Below are 23901 nucleotides of genomic sequence, written 5' to 3'. Positions count from 1 at the left end.
GAAAGCTTTGATATATTTACCAACCTGGAAACCTGAATCATCATATAATAGGAGTATTCGGTCAAACAACCGGAGTTTCCATTTAATCAAAGCGAGCCTCATGCTGCAGTACTTTGATCAAAATAGTTTAGTAGAATATGGAGCTGTTTTCTAATATTGGCGAGTTTTTTGAGCAATTTCTATTCAAATATAGCTACTGTGGTCTTGGAACTTCGAAGACTTTATCTTTGGGTAAGTAGTGGATTTTTTTCCACCAAACTAATCTAACGGCTGTTCTACTAAACTGACTAAATATTAAGTAACTTTAGAGTAATTCTAATTCATAAATTAGTAACAGAATTCGATACGAGGCAATCTAGATTGTGTAGAAAATAGTTTCGCTTTTATGTACTGGCCCTCATTTTGAGAAGCTTTAGAAGCTAAATATGATCACCTAAAAGTTATTAAACCTCTTCAGGCATCTTAAGGAATGATTATTCAAATCCGTTTGTCTCATATCTCATATCTAATTTTTCACCTTTTTATAATTGTTAAAACTTGTTGCAGATAATAATTATTTTCCATAAGAGTTTAGAGTTTGGAGTTACAATTTTGTTAAATTTAATATATAAAGCAAAAAATACACTGAAAGCTTTTGGTCTAGAGTTATTGCGATAGAGTGATATTGTCAAACGAGGATGTTAGGTCACATTTTGAAATGTATATTTCGTGAAAATTTAATTGAAAATGGTTAATGTCAAGCGCTACCATCATGTTGACGAGGCACTCTTTGCGACTGGTTTCACTTCCTTTTTCATAGAATAGTTAACTTTCACTGCGAAGACATCACATTTAACGATGAACAATATAATATTAGTACCAATTTACCTCAATAATGTTTTAAAAATATTGTAAAAACTTATTTAAAAGTTAAATGCGCTTAGGCCTGAAGATATACGGAGAATATGGTCCACCATGTATTGCAAATGGATCAAAATTAATTCATAGCCAATTATTAACAACTGAAATTACGCTATACCATCAAAATTACTATTATAATTGTTTAGAGATTGTGGATACATTCGAGCCAGCAATTACCCAACAAATATTTATTATTTACTCCTAATATAAGGGCTGTTAACTTTATCAGCTGGAATATTGGTCAAAATATAATGGTGTGTATTATTCGACTCATTATTATCGTGTGTGCTATAGATTCGTTCCATTAATACAAATTCTATATTTTAAAAAGAAATATGCAAATATTAGAATAGTCAATTCAAAGCTTATTTATATATGAATTATTGAAATCATTCCAGATCAACTATGAGTTTTAGTTCAGTTTGGCTTTGACATACAACAAAATTCTAATCTAAACAAAAATACTGTTTTTACATATAATTTATTTTAACATTGTAGTATATCTACTATATTATCAAAGGACTTAAAATTACAATTAAGAACACAGGTATAATAGCTTGTAAGTTAGAGTTGCTTTATTATATTTGCGTTGAATTCTTTTCCACACCACCCATAGCATAGAGTTCAAAGCACATATTTTTAAGTAGTGGAATCCCTTTGGCCTAACCAACCTAATTAACAATTATATATCCAACTAATGTATATTATTTTCATTTGAGAGCATCTATACCTTTTTACATTTAGCTCTTGTTTCATTTGATAGTGTGCTTACTTTTTAAATCATCTTGATATCATTACCTGTGTACACCTTTTTTGATAAAATTAATTATTGAGTTCTGTGTAATGCGTTTACAATTTTTAATCTGCAAAACAGTTAGTATTCATTCTCTCCTCATATATTCTAACCTAATGCTCATGTTTAATTCTGATTCAATTTCAATCATATCTATGCACAAAATTTTCACGCTTCACAATACCATTTTTTACAGTTATATTCTATTAATTATGTGCATACCTTTAGTTGTTTCTACTCTCATCACTCTGTCTCCGGACGTTGCAGCATTATCACAAATCCTGAAAGTTTCCTTTAGTCACTTTCACTTTCCAAGTCAACCACTAAACTGCTAATTTCTAATCTTTCTAAAACATGTTCACAATCCACCATTTACTAACTATTTCCTGTGTATGTCTTATCGTGTTTATCCAAGCCGAAGGTGTTATGCTCGGCCATGTTTCCTTCCTCATATCCAAACAGTTTTTAAAGAAATATCCTTCTCGACCAGCATGTTTATTATGGTAATTCTTTGCTACCCCCTATATCAACTCGGTTGGATTGATCATATAGTGATAGGGAGTAATGCTATGTGACCATTGCAAAAAAACGCAATGATACATTTCATTTATATTTCTTTTATACCTAGGTAATTTGAAATAATTAAGTTTTTAGCATAACCTCTTATATATATAATTAATAAAATTATGATCAACGAAACCTAATTAAATTCTATTGTAACTTTTGCCCTTTTTCATCAATATTTGTTGTCTTTACACTTTTTTTGTTATTGTCTTTCCAAGAGTGTCCCAATGAACCATTTTGAGAGCCATTATCTTATTATATGCATTTAAAAATCGAATTCTTTTTAAGGTAATATCTCGAAGGTTCATTAGATCTCCTCGAAGGTTATCTTTACACCATTTAAATCCTATTCCATGTAAGAGTGAATGAAGGGATGTCTTATATCCCACAAAAAGCTGCATGTCCCTAACTCTTTTTTGTATACTTTCCAGAATAACAATTTTCTCTGAAATAATTTTATTAAATTATGTTTATATCAGTAAAATAGTTTGTGTACTCACTGTTCTTATACCTTTCGAATATTTGATCTCGAATAGAGCCAATATCATGATGGTCAAGTTTTCTTGGTTGAATCTAACGTATTTTTCATTTTGTAAGCGATATTTTGACGATACAAATTTTGATGAGGCATTTGCAAATAAACTCTGAATAGACTATGTAGTTATTTAACATTATTCATTCGGCCGCTTTTTCTTTTTTTAAATCAAAAAAGTAATTTATATCGTAAAATTAGCTTTTTTATTAGCCTATCAAATTGTTTATTATTGTTTGACGAGCCAACCACCATATTCCCCTTCTTGATGAACCGGATTGATATAAAGATTCTCGTTATTTTTTATGGTCCCTTATATAGGGTGGTCTAACTGTTCGTTTTTATTTTGATAACGCCACGGAAATGAACTTTTGTGGTGAAAATATTCTCAAACTAAAACTTCGACGACATTTTAATATCACATCGTTCAAAAAATGTTATTTGGATACGTCAATTTTTCCAAGCAGTTTGCAATTATATTTGAATAAAAATGGGCTGCAGAAATCACATTAAAATTTAAAAAAATGCGCTATATAAATTTGCCTTTAAAATAATTATGGTTTCAAAATCGATCGGCTCATTTCCACTAATCGTAGCAAAATTAGAATAAATGATTTCAGGGAATTGCCAGTCAACAAGATGAGGTTTAAGAGATGTTCTTTCTATTGTACTACATACCTTGAGCAATATTTTAAGGGTAATTTTATTTTTTAAAAAGATATATACATAAAATAGAGAAGTACAAGCTTCTTGACCCATGTAACAAAAATCAGGTCTCATAACTAGGTCAAATACTGAACATCAAAATGAAGAAGCATTCTCTTAAGCTATGCAAAATACGTACTCCTAAGCCACATCAATAATGGAAATCCCAAATGGGTGCTCATGTGGTGAATTTAGGTGCTTTATTTTATAGGTCTTGTTGGACGCTATTAGGAATATGGCATCCTGGTCCATTTTCAAACCGTCATAATGTGGTGTATCCACTAATCCTGTAAACCTAATGGTAAAGTTATTGTTTGACGACACCACCAAAGTCGAAACATCCAAGGGCATACGTCAATTTCCAAGAGCATATAATTACGAGTATATCAGTTAAATGGCTCAAATTTTGGAAGAAACAAGTTAATTAACAAAAAACTCAATCGATAATATTCCCTAACTGATATTAATTTACCCATTGAAAAGTTATTTTGCTAAAGCTCCATTTCCACCACTGTTTTAGATCCACTTCTGTGTAAATTAAGTCAAACTGTCAAATATCGAAAATCCTTATCAGTACCATGATACCTTCTGTTTACCTACAGAATGGTTGAGGACGAGGACGAATTTTTTGTCCTAAAATATTTCAGTAATATGCGCTGTAAATAAATAAATTCACAATAAATTCAAATGCAATTCGTGACCAAGTATCCGGGAATAGCTGCTGGATAGTTGATCAAACATACAACTAAATATTTTAGGCTCTGGGCGACGAGTCAGCGGCTAAAATTCTTCTAGGATGGATTATTCGTCGTTGGTCGTATTGTACGTAAATAAACCACGGACGCGTAATTTTTAAAATCAAAATCTGGCAGCGCTGCATCGCAGAACGGCTAAAGAGCTGTGAAAAAATGTGAGATGTGCGAAAATTTCATCCCAACATAAATTAACTGAATTCGAGAATATCAAGAATCGTCTGTTCGTTTTGTTTATGAGATATTTAGGACTTAGAAGTCATATTCGGATTTCTAACAATTTATATTGTTATGAAGACATAGTATATCATTCTACTAGAGGTAATTCTGAGGCTTATTAAGATTTTTCTGTAAATTTGTGCGGTATACATTTTTGATTCATTGCAGGTTTATTTATTAAATGCATTTTTTAACAAAGCACTACCGGATATTTCAGGTAATAAATATGTTAGTTTGTGTATCAAGATGTGAAATAAATGTTGCAAAGAATATTGACAATTTTAAAATGACTTCATAGAAAAGAATAGAAAAACGAAGGAAGGCTGTAAAGATGAGCTCTCTGCGAGGAGAGATCGAAATGGGTAATTAATAAGCAAAGGATTCTTTAATTAAAAGAATTAGGTAAAGAAATTATTCTTTTGATCAGTCTGGTGAATTTATTATTAAAAAAGAGACCATCAACAGCGACTATTACTTAGCGTTATTGAACCGTTTGAAAGACCAAATCGCCGAAAAACGGCCACATTTGAAGAAAAAGGAAGTGCTGCTTCACCAGGACAATGCACCGTGTCACAAGTCAGTGAAAACGATGGCAAAAATCCATGAATTGGGCTTCGAATTGCGTCATTCACCGTATTCTCCAAATCTGGCCCCCAGCGAAAATTTCATGTTCTCAGATCTCAAAAGAATGCTCGCTGGGAAGAAATTTTCGTGGAATAAAGAGGTGATCGACGAAACTGAGCCTTATTTTGAAGCAAAAAACAAATCATACTACAAAAATGCTATCGAAGAATTGGAGGGTCAATATAATCAGTATATCATCTTTGAAGGGAATTATGTTGTGTAAAAAAAACAGTTTTGCTAAAAAAATATGTTTTACTATGGTAGGCAGGGAAATTTTCAACTGACCCTGTTATATGGGTTATTTTAATATTTTACTATATAGATCAAAATTTTGAATAATCAATAATTAATTTATTTTTGAGTGAGAAAACGTTAGTGAGTTTTAGTTATTGAGACAGTTATTTTAATATAGTTAGTATAGAGACATTCACAATTTTAAATGATGTTATATATCAAATACATTCCTGAATTATATTGAAAATACTATGAAAAAGGTTTTAGTAACGTATTATTTTAAAATTATTCCCTTCACTCTCTTATGAGACAAACATGATTATTAATGATTGATTAGCTTAATAAGCTTAAAACTAATTGCAACCAGAGGGAGACTAGTATTGATAAATAATTGTGTTTTTTCCCTTTAAAATGAAGCATGTTATATTACATGTTTTATATTATAGGGTATGAAAAATATATCAAAAAATTTTAATCGGAAATATTAGGAAATATCATACAATATATCCAAATATACGTACAATTTTCAAGAACTGGCAACGTTGCAAATATTTATGTGCATTCCATGATTCTCCACATTTAGACTTTTCTGGCATCTTCACCATTACACCTGCTTTTTCGGACCCATTATACTGGTATTCTATTCAAGATAAAATAAGAGAAACACTATATTTTAATTATAAGCTGCAATAAAACACGATCTCGTTCCAACGAACGCCACCATTCATCGTGTATTAAGTCAATAATTAATTTTTCGACTTCGTAAACTTCGGGAAGCATCCAGCGAAAAGGCCTCCACGTCGATCGACAACGGAAAACAAACAAAAAAAAAACAGTTCACGTAAACAAAGGTTGGCGTACTAATTAAAGCAGACCAAGGTTCCTTAATAGTCTATTAAATATTAAAGCCGTCAACCAATGAACGATGTCTGAGAGCCGATGAATTTATTATAGTAATTGGTGTTTCGTGTTTCTCGAGAATTCTTCTTTTATTCGAGCCATCACAATGTGGACTTTTTGTTTTATCGTTGTCCTTTGAACGAAAATAAATCTTAATTGCTCCCTCTTAGGGGAATTTAATTGTTTGTTGTTTTATTAGGGGATGGAATCGATTTTTTTTGGGCATTGAAAAAGTCAATTGTTAGGTGTTCACCGTACACATCGGACGTAGGGTTTTAAATATTGGAAAGACTATTATTTGATGATAGCTAGATTGTGATGGAAGCTTATAGGCCGTTCAATAAAATACTACACACACGTCATCTAATATGATGACGTCAAAACAGCGTAATATTGTTGCATTAACGCTGAGGTCTTTGATACAAAGTGGGGCGAAAGTTCCGTTACCATTTTGATTGCCTATAACTTTGCTCAAAGAAAAGATGAGTAAGTTTAAAATTGACAAAAAATGTACTTGACTTTTAGATTTTTTTTCGTTATGATTGAAAAATTATATCGGCTAAATGATGACCGCGGTTCGCTATGACTCGCTATGAGGCTGAATTTATTTAATTTCGTGACGAATACAGTTTTTAAGATGTTGAATCGTTTGAAGTTTATTCACATATACTTTCCATTTAAAAAAAATCATAAGAAAAATTCTGCTGCTGTTAAATCCTGAATAACTGAATTGTTGAACGAGCTGTATGTGCTGTGGTCCTATCTTGTTAAAACCACATGTCTTCTGGTTCTGTCTCTTCCATTTTAAGCATAAGAAAATTTCCAATCACGTTTTGGTACCGTCCAGCAGTAACAGTAACAGCACCATCTCTAAAACACCTTGTAATGTGTTGATGGGTTATACTTCTGCCATTTGAAATCTATATTGCCCAACAGAATATCATTGAGCTGTATATCTCTAGCCGTTCTATGGATACATTCTAAGTTGACAGTGTCCTCTAAAATACTTGTATTAATTTATGTTAATATTAAAAAAAACTATTCACTCTGTCTATGTATTTCATAAATTTGATATCAGATAGAGCTAACATCAAGGCGAACTTGATACGTTACCCGCTTCGTATGAGGACTGTTTCTTTTCGATGAATCCAACATTATATACATTATAATTTTTTGAGATATTTTAGTGACTATGTCCATAATAATATTGAGAGTAGAGGCAATACGCGAAAAAAAATTAATAAGACCGCAGTTTTGAACAGTAAAAATGCTTACCTTCTTAACGCTTTTTACTGACAAGAGGTTATCGATTATCTCGTTCCGATTCGAAGTAATTAGCTGGAACTGCAATCTGTATTTTATTCTATTCAATGGCCTCGCCATTTTCTGCCAGTGTATTAATAAGCAGCGAAATTTACCAAAACAGGCAAGGCGTAAAAACAACGTTTGCCGGTTTATAAACTGTAGTTTTTTAAACATATATAACGTTTGAGAAGTGCTCGACTTCTCTAAGCTCATTATTTTATATGTTTAAACGTATCAGACAGCATTGTATCCCTTTATAACTGGAATGAAATGACAAAGAATTTACAAATTGCGATGGGCAGCATCTTGATGACGTATGTTCACTGATGCTTTAATATACTATATATCTCGACGTTGAAATTGCTCTTTAATAGGTGCGTATCTAAATAGTACAGTTAACTTTTTTATGCGTGTCGATAAATTAGCCGAAACCCTCTCTTTATAAATTATTGCATTTGCCATCTATGTGCCAGGCCGGGGTCTTTTCAACTGATCTGTTATTATATATCTCGACGTAGAAATTGGTCCTTAATAAGTGTGTATCTAAGTAGTTCAGAAGACTTATGTATGCAAAGATAGGCTAGGAGATTAATTATAATTTTCTTACGATTAACAATGTTAACTATTCTATGGGTGTTGATAAATCAACAGACAACCTCTCTATATAATTTATTGCATTTATTTGGTGCTTGAAACATCTGTTCGGTATTTAAGAACATAAAGTAGAGATGTATTGTGCTTTTCCCTGCTGATACAAGGATTATCCCGATATATAGGTTCTAATTTGAATAACATCAGGTCTTTGACTCCAAACAACCGCCTCCCCCGCCGCCTATTTACATTTCAAAAACACAGTTGCGACTCGTATTTTTTTTCAATAATCCCACCGCCACCTCGACCATCCATCCCTCCTTGCCGGCGTCACAACCGCCACCACCATCCCCGAACGAACCTAGACAATTTCCTTTAACATTGCCCCCGATTCGGAGGGCGGGGAGGGGGACGCCGGCCGCTTCAAAAACACAGTTTCCACCAGCGTTTTCAGCAGAAAGAAAATCGATCATGACTCGCGCGGCGCCCCACTCCTGTTTTGCTTTCATCCCCTCTTCGTCGTTCGACCGTACCCCCTCCTCGCTCTCCCGCCCCCCGCGCCTCTCACACCCTCCAGCCGGCCACAGCGAGTTGGTGATCGGCCTCCGAAGCGGTAGCGCGTCCTGCTGAACCGACGGCGGCGCGTCTGCGACGAATTTCCGGGTGGCATTCGCCGGCTTTGCGATCTAGTGATCCCGGCGTCGACATTCACTGGTTTGCGGTGCTTTTCTGGTGACCTTGTTGTTGTTGTTGCCGTTGGGGGATGAATAAATAATATCTAGTGAATTTTATTGAATAAATATAATCGTAGGTGATCTAAGTGGTTCTTACGTTTCACTATACTTTGAATATTATTGCTCAAGTTGGTGATAATCAAAACATACTGGATAATATTGTTAAGTAATTTTTTAAAATTTGGACATAGTTTCTTGGCCCGTTGAAAAGGTACGTCCAGTTTGTTATTAGAATTTTTTTTTGAATATTTGACACCATCACGAATAATGTACAATAACAAAACATCACTTAGGACGACAATAAGATCATATAAATTGTAGTTATTACCTTGTGTATATAACAAAAAAAAACTACATCCATTTCCTTTATATATATATATATATATATATATATATATATATATAAATATATGTATATTACAAGTTTGAATACATAATACATTGAACATCACTATGTGTAAATAAATCTAAACCAAATTGAAATATATTAAACTGTCATCTACATGTATCTCTATATGTGTACCACCTTGAAAGGCCTTAAAGTTTGACATGTAGCTGATCTACATAGTTATATGTATAATTGAAATCTATGTGTCAAATTATATTTGAAATGATATAATATGATACCTTTTTCCATATAAATAATTGTAATTTAGTTTGCATATGTAGTTATATATTTTCTTATTGATATCTTTTAATGTAATATGTGGTTTGAATTAGTTTCCAAATAAATTTGATTATTATGCTATTGTTAATGGAAATGAAAATATTTAATAAACTGAATATATTATATTTCCAGAAAACATTTTTCGCTGGCTGTAGAATTTTAATGGGCCATTAGTGGCATTGATATCTACCAGATAGTGTGAGTTATATATCCAAAAAAACAAAATATCACACCCTTCTTTTAGATTGATAACAGTATGTATTGTTACACAAGTTGTTAAATATTTATTGATAAACAACTTGAAAAGGTTTAAGATACTATAATCCTATATATCCTCAATTTCAACTATACGGACTTGTAATTTATTACGTATATAGGGTTTATGTTGTAATAGCTCTAAAATAACCGCTATTAAATTTTACTATCAATAAAAACATTGTATATATGTTGTGTATTGTATAGTATATATATATATATATATATATATATATATATATATATATATACATATGAACCTATATATATATATATATATATATATATATATATATATATATATATATATATATATATATATATATATATATATATATATATATATATATAAATCTCTAGAATTTATTTACATGGCAAAATAACTATAATAAGAAAAATAACTTATTGGAACAAACTTATTTTAACTTATAACTTCCGATATTGTGATACATTAAAGCTCTTCTAAATTAGAGGATATTTAATTGGGTCTTATTTGACAACAAAATAAAGTTAGAACATATTGTAAAAGGTTCCTTCTTCTGATCTAATCAGCATATTAAATTAGCGGTATATTTTAATTTCTTTTGTTTGTTCCACAGCCTACATGTCATCAACTTAACTAACTTTCTATGGATTTAATGATGTTTGTGGGATATCAGGATCTTTTACCTCTGTAGTTGGAGGATTCTTAGCCCATTTTCAAACTTAAGCGTAATGTAGTTTCTATGGAGGATTTTTTGAAATGGAAGATGTGTACTACTGCATGAGTCAATGGCCACCATATTTAAGCAATTGATTTGGGATACCACACCCTATGTTTTATCCCTTTCCTTCTTTAGATTTTAAAGAACAGTATTTATATCCGTTGCCGTAATTAGTACGATTTAAATCAGTACTATTGACTAGTAAGATTTAATCAAGTGGTGATATTACAAGTCTTTTGTTGGGACTTTTTGTAGCCTTGTGAGATACATATAACATAGAAATACAATCTATGAGCTGTAATATCTCAACATAGCTGAGTTTACAACTATATTTAAAATAAAATGCTTATAAATCACAGGAAAACTTTATAGTAGTGATCTATAATCTATTCAAAGGTTTCTGGTACATACGTCATCAAGATATTTGATGTATTGCCTGACGCAATTTGTAAATACGTTTTAGAATCAGACTATATTTTCTTTCTCATTTTATACTGGTTAAAAAGAGACACATTGCATTCTGATTAGGTCGAGCACGTAAATGACATGGTCGTCCAGTTGGCAGACGTAAGCAAAATTCTTGAAAGCAATAGTGATAAGAGGTTATGACTCTAACCTATAAACTGTAGTGGTTTTAAAATTAACTGTAGTTTTTATATGTACTATAATGTCACAGTAAATTATATTTGATAACGTTGTTGTTCAATTCTTTTATTTAGATTAGAATTTTGTTTTATGTCGAAGCCAAACTGAACTAAAACTCATAGTTGATAGGGCAACATTGTGACGTTTTGACGTCAAATGTGTCAGCAAATTAGATACATGATTCACTTAGAGCTAATTAAATTTCCGAATTTTTTAATAAATTTTATTTTAATAAAGTTCGATCGTATTTCACGGAACAGAAACGGCAACAGAAAATATCGAACTATTAAAAATTGATCTGGAAAATCTTCAGAGCAACACAAAAGGAAAAATATTTGGAGATAAGTCGTTGGTAGCGGCGGTTTCTAGGAAGTTTTCTCGTTCTCTAATGCACCGGATATCGGCTATATATACCGTTTGGCGCAAAAAGTTTCTCCCGTTATACAAAAAGAAGTTCGTCGGGAAATCGAGGTTCCAAACCGAAAATGTAGTTTATGTGTTTTTTTCGGCGGTAGTTGAGCCGTCATCGGGAGTCGGTTATCGCTCATTTCCTGCTGCTTGTAGGCAATATGTGATACCCAACAAAATGAAATAGGATAATATTGTGATTGAAAATAAGCCAGTTTGGTGTTTTTACTATGTTAACAATTTACGATGTGCTTGTCAGGATTTATCTTGTCATAGTAACAACAATGTTTTAATATAAGTATTCGGTCCTGCTAACAAATTTGTTTTTATATTCGACTTAATTTACCGTTCCCCAAGTGGTATTCTGAAAGAATGGATCTATATTATCCATTTTACTTATCGATGTAAGAAATCGTTTTAATATAATTTTATTTTCGCGAATGCTTAACTCTTTACCATGGAATCACACGATCATGATTATTACAATGTAACATGTCTTTATATCCTTCCAAGGTTTTCTGGACTTTTTATGTTTAAGGTTTGTATATACACTCAATTCAAAATAGCAGTGACGCGGGCTACATTTAGGCGCTGATATATAACAAAATTTTAATATAAATAAAATAATTGAACAAATATTCTATTAAATAAAATTTATTTTAACATTATAGTACATCAAGTGCATTTATTGTTGAAAGACTCAAAACTACAATTAATTTTACAGCCACAATAATTTATAGGTTAGAGTTGTGTCATTATATATATATATATATATATATATATATATATATATATATATATATATATATATATATATGGTATATATATATATATATATATATATATATATATATAGGGTTTTTTTCCACACTAGTATCGATTGGGCTCTGGACGCCTTTTTGTATGTAGTGGTATCCCCCGAAGGCCTAATCTACTTAATTAACAATTGTATATCTGAGTAATGTATTTTAGTTTCATTAGAGAGCATATTTATGTTTTACGCATAGTTCTTGTTTCTCTCGATGCAATGTATCCTTGTAAAGTCATTATGATATTGCTATTTTTCTTTAGTTTGACCTGTTACTATCGTTATATATCTTTCTTGATCAACCTATATTTAACCACTGCATCCTCCTTAATGTATTTGCCATATCTGCAAAATAGTTAGTGTTATTTCTCTACTCATATATGTTAACCAAACGTATCATATATATATATATATATATATATATATATATATATATATATATATATATGTATATATATATATGGTGCATTGTATATAACAATAACTGATGGTTTCTCCAAGTTCCATAAAAGCTGATTTTCGAACTACTGTAGTCAATCTTGGAGTTAGAGAAATACTAGTTTTGCACCAGGAATAAAACCATTCCTGTTTCCAGCATGAAGAACTATATGTCTGCAATGAATAAATGTTATGACTAACAAAACCTAATCGATAGTTATTCCAATGATTACCTTTTCCCATGAACGTTTGTTGTCTCTATACTATATTTATTATCATCTTGCCATGAGCAGCCCGTTCTGAACTATTCATGGCTCTTTTAAATCTATAAATTTATATAATTCTTATTGATTTTGTTATATGTTTTTGAAAATAGTATTTTTTTAAAAGCAATCTCTGGAAGTTCAATGAGACCCCTTCGTGGGTTATCTTTACATCACTTAAATCCTATATTATCCAACAATATAGGAACGGTTGTTCTACATCTCTCAAATAGCTGTATAACTTTTGGATCTTTGTGGATACTTTCCAGATAAACAATTTTCTCTGAAATAATTGTATTAAATTATAATTCGATTGAAACAACTACTTACTGTTTTATACATTTCGTATATTTGATGTCTGAAACACCAAGATTGATCTTGATTCCTCACTTGTTTCGCATAAACACGGTTTCTTTTTGATGAATGTAATGTTATATTGTTTTTTATTTTTTGAGGTATTTTAGTGACCGTGTCCGTTGGTAATATACAGTGCAGCTGAAGGCGTAAAAAATATTTTCAATAGAAACCGCGGCGATTTCAAATTTATTAAAACAAAGCGTTAAAACAACGTTTGCCGGTTTATAACCCGTAATTATAATATTTTGAAGAATTTTCAGAAGTTTGGCAAATGGACAACTTTTTCAGGCTCATTCCGTTACTTGTTCGAACTTCTCTAACAGCATTCTATCTCTTTTTAAATAAAATAAAATGACAAGGATATTATTGCCTGACAAGGATATTATATTGACACTCGTGTCACTGCTATTTTGAATTGACTATAGTTACATATTACTAATGTTACAGTTATTTTTTGATATAGTTTCGAACGGAAAACATTAATTTTAATTTATTTGCAACATATTTTACACAATACATATAATGAATATAATAATGTTAAAAATGCCGTACACTAATACTTATAGGTTTCAAGAGAATGTATTGTATGACAAATTAATGTAATATAATGTTGATAATTCTATGAAGTACTTGCATATTCAGCAATATATTTTCGTGAAATATAATTTTAGTAAATTAGTGTTATTTCTTTTAGTAGAAACAAGCTGTTTTATAATGTGATTTCTCTATATTATTTAAAAATATCTATATTACTATAACTACGTGATATATCTAAGAGATATATCTAACATGATGCTATTTACTATATTTAACTAGCATCAATATACGTCATCATTATTTTGATCTATGGAAGATTTGTTGTTAGATAATTGATTAATAGTGAGTTACTCCAAGATTATCAATATCTGTGAGATAGGACTATTCACTTAACCGCATACTGGCTCCTGACAATTAGCATATGAACTACTAATCAACGTATTGACCAATTAATAAGAATTACAAGCCTATATAATTAAAATCATATGATGTTATGAAATTAGGAATAAAAAAATTGAATTTGCAATTTGTCTTCGTAAAATATCAGTTTTCCATTTAGTGTCGTTAACATATTGATTGTACGTATGTAGACACTGACCATCGACTAATCAAAATTGCGGATATTAATTACTTTTCTTATTTGATTTGAAGAAATCAGTTGCCGATGTTCGACAAACACTTTTGAAAACATATTTTCTCCATCATATTTCAATGACTAAAAGATATCAAAAGTTATGCTTTAATGTTAATGATAAAATACGACCTGGAGGACCATGCAAGTTCGATGTTAATGAATTGTTAGGTTTATTTGTCGCTGCAAGTGCCAATTTTTTCAAGGCCTTTAATTGAATGGGAAATGTTCTAAAGGATGTACGAAATCTACAAAACAAGTTGACTTTATTAAACACTAGCGACCCGCCCCGGCTTCGCACGGGTGCAATGCTGATACTAAATTAAATACACTACAGAAAAAATATGAACGTTGTATATAAAAACATAGCGGCCCGCTCCGACTTTGCACGGGCATAAAATATATATGCCTATGTCACTCAATGAAAACATGATTAAAATCGATCCAGTATTTTTGGTTCATTCATTACTGCCCTTGGCCTGCACGCATTAAATTTGGAGTAAAACAATTCCTCTTCCCCTATACTTACTATGAAGATTTCCTGCTATCTTTGGAATATCTAAATTCATACAATTTTTATTACATTACACAATTTTAAACGCAAATTTTAAATTTGTAATATCTCCGAAAATATTTGTTTAATTTACATGCTGTAAGGAACCATATTGATCTATATTAATTGCACACTGTATTTAAGGTACTTAATTCGATAAGGATTAATGCCGTATTGCTTAAAATAGCTTCGTAAATAAGCCATTTTCTCACGTAAAAAGTAAACAATAAAAATGGTTAATGTGGGTTATCCCTAAAAGATAAACATATACCATCGCGGACTTTTTTGTAGACCTTTTTATGGTGTACAATACTGTAGTACATTAATTTGATCTAACTCGTAGGGTTAGGCAGCGTTTTTGCTAATTGCTAAATAAGCCTAAAAAAATAGGTTAATTTACGACATCACGTTAGAAACCTCTAAAATTAGCAATGTTGCCTTAGTATATTATGCATGTATTATACATATAAACCTTCCTCTTGAATCACTCTATCTATTGAAAAAAACCGCATCAAAATACGCTGCGTAGTTTTAAAGATTTAAGCGCACATAGGGATATAGGGACAGAAAAGGCGACTTTGTTTTATACTATGTTGTAGTGATATTTCTCACGGGTCTTATCGCTTGCAGTGAGTTTTTAGATGATTCTGATATTCCGCATAATACGAGGGTGGTTCAATTATGATCTAGGCAAATACTCTGACACTATTATTTATTATTGAAAAAATTTACAATTTTACTAGGTATTTCCTCTCACTAGTTACGCATTTTGTCCATCTTCCCGGAGGGTTTTTGATGCCGGTATTGAAGAATTTATTGGGCAGCTCGGCCAGCCATGTGCGCACGAACTCCTCTATCTCGTCGTCGGTGTTGAATCTTTGACCTCCGAGGGTTTTGTTTCAGTGGTCCAAACATGTGGTGGCCGCAGGGTAATGTAGTGCAGTATTAATGATACGTTGAGTGCATAGGAAATCGAAGTATAGTACGCCCCGTCGTTTACAGAACATCGTATACAGAACTTCCTCCTTCTTCCTCCACTGTTTAGACGGCACTTAAACTTTTTCTTGCATTCGCCAGTATAATAGTGTAATTATATGTCGTCTGTAGTGAAGATTCGCGTTTAAAAAACGTCCCCTTCCGCCTCGTATCGCGTTAGCAAGCGGCGACAAACTTTCAACCGCGTAAATTTTTGCTCGAAGTTCAACAGTTTACGAACCCATCGTGCCGTTATTTTGCGATATTGAAGTTGCTCGTGAGTGATAGACTCTACTCTACCAATACTGATGCCTAGTTCAACCGAAATGTCTCGAACATTCATTCTCCATCCTTTACGCGGCGATTGTTGTCTGGTGTGGTGCTGGTTCGCGTTCCACGATCACGTGGCTCATTCTCGACGGTTTCTCGGCGATCCTTGAATGCTTTGGCCCATTTAAACACGGCATCCCGACTCAGGAACTCGCTACCGAACTGATTTCGCAAATTTAAAAATATTTCTGTCTTTTTAACGCCTTCCCACACTAAAAAACGAATAACAATATGTTGCTCTACGGCTTTAGGCAATTGACATTCACTCATGGTCATAGTACGCGCGTGAAACATGCGCTCCCGACGAAAACTATGCCACACTGTTCGTAAGGGACCCAGCTATCCCATACTTAAGTCACGACCTTCAAAACATAATATTCTTGCGCGCCATCTACAGCGTTTGTCTCCATCATATTTGAACCACCCTTCTATTATAATTTCAGGACTAATTTACTAATACCATAAATTATAATATCGGTCCTTATATATCATAATTGCTTAACGTAGCAGAAAAAATTATAAACACACATCTTGTAAAAACTTTTTTATGGGCCCGGAATAACAAATGTAACATTTTTAAAACAAATTTTATCCCGGAGACTTGTCCTTAACAAATACCAATCCCATAAATCGTCCCGGCTAAAAAAGGAGTCACTTGTTGAGAATGAATGGGAAGAAAAATCGAAAGGGAAAACGTTCACAGCTTTTTTCGGCTTTTTTTTCTTTCCAGCCTCTCTACGTTTTCCATTTAAACGGACATAATTTTTTAAAAGTTATTGCTAGTGTCGAATGCGAAGGCGATAACTTCGAGGAAGTGGACAATATTTGGATGTTTCAGCAGTTTATGGGTTTAATTTTGTGCGTAATAATCACTGAATGGGTTTTATTAAACAAGAATAATATGGACCAACAAATATACACTGTTGCATAATTATATGATGTTATCAATATATTACTTTTGTTAAAAAAAAATTAAATTTTGAAATAAAACTGATATATACAGTGTCTTTATTTCAACATTTCTTTCAGCCTTTTAAACTTTTGTGGAATTTGACTTCTGAAATGGTGTTTATGACCTCATTTTTGCTTCTTACTATTTTCTATTCTATCTTGTTCTATCCTGGTGTAATAATAAGAAATTTGTGCAAAATCCGCGACTTACTCGGCATTACATTATTGTAGGTCTTTGTAATTCTTCAGCTTGTAACCCAGTTCGAATTAACATCTCAGTTGTTGGGACTGATATATTTTGGTATAGATGAAGGATTACTTTAACCTTAGTAGCTTATTATGACGGGTATATTATAAATGCATGATCTTCTTTATTTTAAATTATCAAAATGTATGTTTCTTTTTCATTGCCTATTACAATGGTTCAAGACAAGGAAACATTTTTCATGTTGTTTAATCTTTCTTAATACTTCTTAATTTCAAGTTTTTGAGTTTTTCCTATGTTAAATATTTAGAAAATGATTTTTGTTAACACAGTTTTCTAATTATTATATTTATAACTTCTATTCCCTGTTTTCTTCTCTCTCTTAATTTTTTTCTTATTTCCACTAAATCTCTATTCTATTAATGTTCTCCCATTATAGTTTCAATTTTTCGTATACATTTAGTGATGGTAACTGTGTGAAAATGTCATACTCATACATTGGCTTTGGTGTTTTCTTTCAGCAGCTATATATTAATTTTTAACTAAAATATACGAAGATTTATTGGATCTATTTCTATATCTGTTAATGGGACAAAGTTCTTGGAAAATATTCTCTCAATGTCTTGGTTATATACCCAATACCTTATAACGCAACGCAAGATAGCATTATGCGTTAATAATTTAGTAGTTGCAGAAGTTCGAAGTTAAATGCTTAGAAGTGGAATAACTCCAGATATGGAATTTTGGTATTGCTCAATATATAGACAAGAAGGTTTTAACGGCATTTCAGTTCATCAGGTATTGAGGAACCTCTTTTTGGTCTCCAATATAGCTAGGAGTTCTCCAGATACACAAACATTAGTATCTGGTAGTGGTAATGGACAAAATTAATATGTTGTTGTCCTACTCCACAGAAGGAACCGAGATAGGAAGCTGTGTGTACTCAACTTTATAATGACTGTGTCACTAATGTATTCGTGTAATTTAAGTCAATTAAGTCATGCATTTCTAATATATATCAATTCAAAATTAATTCAGATTTAATAGTATCAAAAGGAGTAATGTTAATTATGATTTTTTAGTGGGAAAAATAATTTGTGAGCCTCTTGTTGTTTGTGCATCTTTCTGTTCAATATTAATGATCGATGGACAGAGGCTTCTCATTGTCTTCAGTGAAACGACGATATCAAAGTTAGTGATTATATCAGAAACCACTTAGCTGCATCCAGTTATGTTAGAACATGAAACTCTATGAATGTGCCAATAGAATTAGTTGTAAAGTTTCTCGGTATATTAGTTGAGATTTTGTTGTTGTTTAAATTGAATGATTTTACATACTATTGGGAGATAACACCGATATTGGTTTCAAATTTAATACAGTTCTTAGGTGTATTTTAATTGGCTGAATACATATACTAAATAAATAAGCATTAATAATTTTTAACGTGCTTTGGATTCATCCAGTCGCCAAGAATCATTGTTCTCTTCAGTTGTAACTGAAGATTTTCTTATATGACAAAAGGTAAATACTATAGATGGTAGCTACCTCGATGACAGTTTAATGTTCATGCAAAACTACTTGAATGCCAATTAAATTTACCAATATAATTTAACATTATATTCCGTGGCCTATATATTTTATGTTCGAACCACGGTCCTCAGCATTAAGCCTACCGACTGACGAGTGGCCAACTCTAGAAATTATCCCAGAAGACATCCGGTCTTTCCCAGCCCAGTTACTGGCGTGATTTTGAAATTTTGCATTGGAAAATCACAAATAATAAACAATCACAAACATAACTTTACGACCATGTCACAGCAGGACTCGAACCCGCGACTATCGCAACACTACTAACAGGTCAACATTTAAAAGTCCCCGGCTTACCATAGTAAGAAACATTTTTTTGGCAAAATTAGTTATTTTTATTCAACATAAGTGCCTTCAAGGGTGCTACATTGATTTTAGCCATCGTCCAACTTTTCGATACCATTTTTGTAGTACGATTTGTCCTTTGCTTCAAAATAGGCCTCAGTTTTCATGATCAACTCTTCACTCGACGACAATTTCTTCCCAGCGAGTATTCTTTTGAGATCTGAGAACAGCAAATAGTCGTTGGGGGCCAGATCTGGAGAAAACGGTGGACGAGGAAGCAATTCGAAGCCCAATTCATGGATTTACCATCGTTTTCACTGACTTGTAACATTCTCGTGACATTTTCGCCAATTTCATCCTTTAAGCGGTCCAATAGCGCCACGTAATAGTTGCTGTTGATAGTTATTCGTTTTTCAAGGTAGTCAATTAAAATTATTCCATGCGAATCCCAAAATGCAGACGTCATAATCTTGCCAGCCGACTTTGGAGCGGGTTCATCGTGGGCAGACCACTCGGATGACTGTCGATTGGGCATCGGTGTGAAATTATGGAGCCATGTTTCATCCATTGTCACATATCGACACAAAAATTTGGGTTTATTACACTTGATCATCTACAAACACTGCTCCAAATCATCAACTCGTCGTTGTTTTTGATCAAAAATATTACGATATGATGTACACGTTCAGTTGATATTTTTGGAGTGTCTGCTATTTCATTCAAATTCAATTTACGGTTATTCGAAATCATTTTGTGGATTTTTTAAAATGTTTTCGTCGGTAAAAAAGCTCCTTACGGCTTCCACTGCGTTCACCGTCTTCGGTGCTCATTTCACCACGTCTAAACTTAGCATTCCAATCCTTGAATCCTCAAGCCAAGTTTTTGCTTCAGTCGTATTTTTTTCCTTCAAAAAGCAATATTGTATCAACAAGCGAGTTTTCGTTTTATCAATTTTTTCACAATAACAAAAAATGCTTCACTCAAAATGCTATAATTCACAAAATAATTATGCGACATCTGTCAATTTTATACACGCATCTTTTGAGGGTCAGAGCCAACTAAAGAACATATGGATTTAATTCTAGTAGCGCCATCTATGTGTCAGGCCAGGGACTTTCCAATTGACCTGTTACTGCGCCAACGAATCTGGCACATTGTAACTCCCAAGATTCCCTCTGGCGTTACGAGAGTTCTTCCTACAGTTCTGGCAACACTCCAGGTTCGTATATCGGTCTCGATAACATCCTCAACTCAGCAACGAACGGTAATTATGCAAAAGACACCTCATCGAACTTGCTACACGGCGTCGATTCCCTGTTCAACGAGCGTCCCAAAATGGGGAACATTCGCGCCTAATTTAACGCGCGCATATACGTCCCCCCTTCCCTTCGGCCGTTTTATAACTTATTTATGGCGTGAAATTTCACCGCCGAAACCAATATCCACACGCTTTAAACCTACGCCGAAGCAACGGATCGCGAATTCTTCTCGGCTGGAAAACGTGGTGGCGGACGTTCGAACGGTGTACATTATAAATAACCGTATTTATGGGACCGCAGGTGTATTTATCGAAGGGGCGGGCGGGGAAAAGGTATATTTGGGGAACGGGAAGAGGGGTTAAAATGTATTAGGTGTGCGGTAAGAGGTGGTCACTTTTTGATGGGATACAGGGTTAACAAGGGTCGCCTTATGAACGAAAGTGTAATAGGTTTAACGAAATTGCTGAACAATAAATTATACTACCCTGTTCATAATATACAAGGTGATATCCGAAATCGGATTTCGGGGGCTTAATACCCGTTTTTTTTAGTGATTCGGAATATAACAGGTCAATTGAAAAGTCCCCGGCCTACCATACCAAAACACAATATTTTCAAATACTTCCAAGCCCAATTCATGGAATTTTGCCACCGTTTTCACTGACTTGTTACACGGTGCATTGTCTTGGTGAAGCAGCACATTATTTTTCTTCAAATGCGGCCGTTTTTCGGCGATTTTGTCCTTCAAATGGTCCAATTAATCTATTTGTTACTCGCTGTTGATGGTCCTTCCATTTTCAAGGTAGTCGATGAAAATTATTCCATGCGCATCCCAAAATACAGACGACATAACCTTGCCAGCCGACTGTTGCGTTTTTCCAAGCTTTGGAGCGGGTTCATCGTGTGCAGTACAATTGGATACCTGTCGATTGGACTTTGGAGTGAAATGATGGAGCCATATTTTGCCCATTGTCACATATCGATGCAAAACCTCGGGTTTATTATTGATCATCTTCAAACACTGCTCCGAGTCATCAACTCGTCGTTGCACAGAGCTCTCTCATACCTAAGTATTCGTGAATGTGATGCACATGTTCAATTGATATCTTTAGAGTGTCTGCTATTTCATTCAATTCCAATTTACGGTCATTCAAAATCATTTTGTGGATTTTTTAAATGTTTTCGCCGGTAACAACATCTCTTGGACGTCCACTGCATTCATTGTATTCGGTGCCCATTTCACCACATCTAAACTTAACATACCAATCCTTGATGGCTGATTTTCCTGGGGCAGTATCCAGGAATTCGGCATCAAGGCAAATTTTTTCTTCAAATGTGTATTTTCTCTTCAAAGAGTAATATCTTATCAAGCGAAATTCCTTTATATCCATTTTATTTCACAATAACAAAAGTTGCTTCACTCAAAATGCTGTAATTCACAAACTAATGAAACTTTCGATGGTTAGGGCTAACTAAAAACATAAGGATTTAATTCCAGTAGTACCATCTATCTGTCAGGCCAGGGACTTTTCAATTAACCTGTTATACAAGGGGAGATCCAAAATTGGATTTTGGGTTTTAATCCCCACTCTTTACTGATTGTGAGTATATACGCTATAACATGCCTAATGGAAATTTTTTTACAGGGGCTCATTTTGTAGTAGTTGATTTAGTAGTAGTAGATTTTTATTTTATATTATATTGAACTGTTATGATAATTTAATTACATAAAATTATATATTTTTAATATCAATCATTTATACTAAGTGATAAATAAGATAGAAATTGGAATTTTTTAATATCAAATTTTATGATGTTAATATAAACTGAAAATGAAAAGAAACAAAACCAAATAATTCAAAATATAATCCGATGATCTACTGTTATATATGATTAACCAAGTTAATTTAAGTGGAATTTATTTGGAAAGAGAAAATTATAGTTACAAACAAACTAATTTTTTTAATTAGATAATTTATTAATTTAGAATCTGATAATATATTTATATATATATATATATATATATATATATATATAACTGATTGAAATATTTTGATCCAAATTTGTCAAGGCATTTCATTTAATTGTATTAATTATTGCTTTAATATATTAATAATATATACTGCATATATTTTTTTCTTTAATTTTTCTAATAATTTCATTATTTGTTACATTATATTTTTTGTTTTAGCTGTTAAGCTTTCGATCTCACATATTTTTATGAAATTCAATATCTAAATTGTTGACAATACCAATATAAGCTGTTAGCTGATAATTTAAACTAATGTAAGCCTGTGTAAAATTGATAATTTGCATTCATTTCAGACAGAATTACATTATTGTTAGTTGTTCATCTTTATTTTACCAGAAACATTGTTGAGAAAATACAATCAAAACTATTCAATAATTATTGTTTATTCCTCTTCACAACTTCCCGACCTATGACAACCTACGAAATGTGTAGTGCGTTTACTTTAGTGTAATGAGGGCTTTTTTATGCGTCGACGGTCTTAAGCACATATAAGAATTTATTTTAACATTTGTATAATTGGGAATCTTAACTTTTGTGTATTACCGTGAAATATCTTTAAGTTCGTAGAATAATTAGCATAAGACAAGCAATTGACAAGGATGAAAAAGCAGCAAAATTTGAACACATACGTTTGGAGACTGTTTACTGAATGTTAAAAACGTTAGTAGCCTGTATTTTTCCTATTGCTTTTAAATTGCTAGAAAAGTTCCTTTAACTTAATACATAACCAATAATGTTAACATAAACATAATGTTAGTTTGTTCTTTTCTACTAGTTATATTTACAACTAATTAATGACCAATGATTGATTTATAAGACACATACACATAAAGAGACAGAGCGTAAGAGGGAGAGAGAGAGAGAGTGAGAAATATTTTTAATTCTCTGTATAAGAACAAAAGAATATATTTTCAAAACTAGTAACCCTTGCTGCCTTTTGTCAAAACATTTTCACTATAATCCTTAAATAACTCGTTCAAATGTATAATAAATCTTTTAATATATGAAAAAATCCTCACAATTAATCCACAGTCCTTAAATTCACAACGAAACTAGTACATATGGGGTTAAAAGTCCCATATTTCATCTGCCAGCAGGAAACTACGGTCAAGCAATCCTCAACGAGATATTCGGATTCGAATTTCGATTGTCCTAGA

General features: G+C 32.5%; 1 long non-coding RNA gene across 1 annotated transcript in view; it reads left to right on the top strand.

The window, feature by feature from the left end:
* Window positions 1–8928: 8928 nt before the first annotated feature.
* Window positions 8929–23901, top strand: part of LOC143193761 (uncharacterized) — a 539327-nt gene continuing 524354 nt past the window's right edge. Inside the window, exon 1 of the long non-coding RNA XR_013005095.1 lies at window positions 8929–9064. This is a non-coding gene — a long non-coding RNA (uncharacterized LOC143193761). The remainder of the gene's footprint in view (window positions 9065–23901) is intronic.

Source organism: Rhynchophorus ferrugineus, unplaced genomic scaffold, assembly GCF_030347505.1.
Source record: "Rhynchophorus ferrugineus isolate W39M unplaced genomic scaffold, kcgeb_rfMv2 rfM3, whole genome shotgun sequence".
NCBI lineage: Eukaryota > Metazoa > Arthropoda > Insecta > Coleoptera > Curculionidae > Rhynchophorus > Rhynchophorus ferrugineus.
This window is presented reverse-complemented; position numbering and strand designations above follow the sequence as displayed.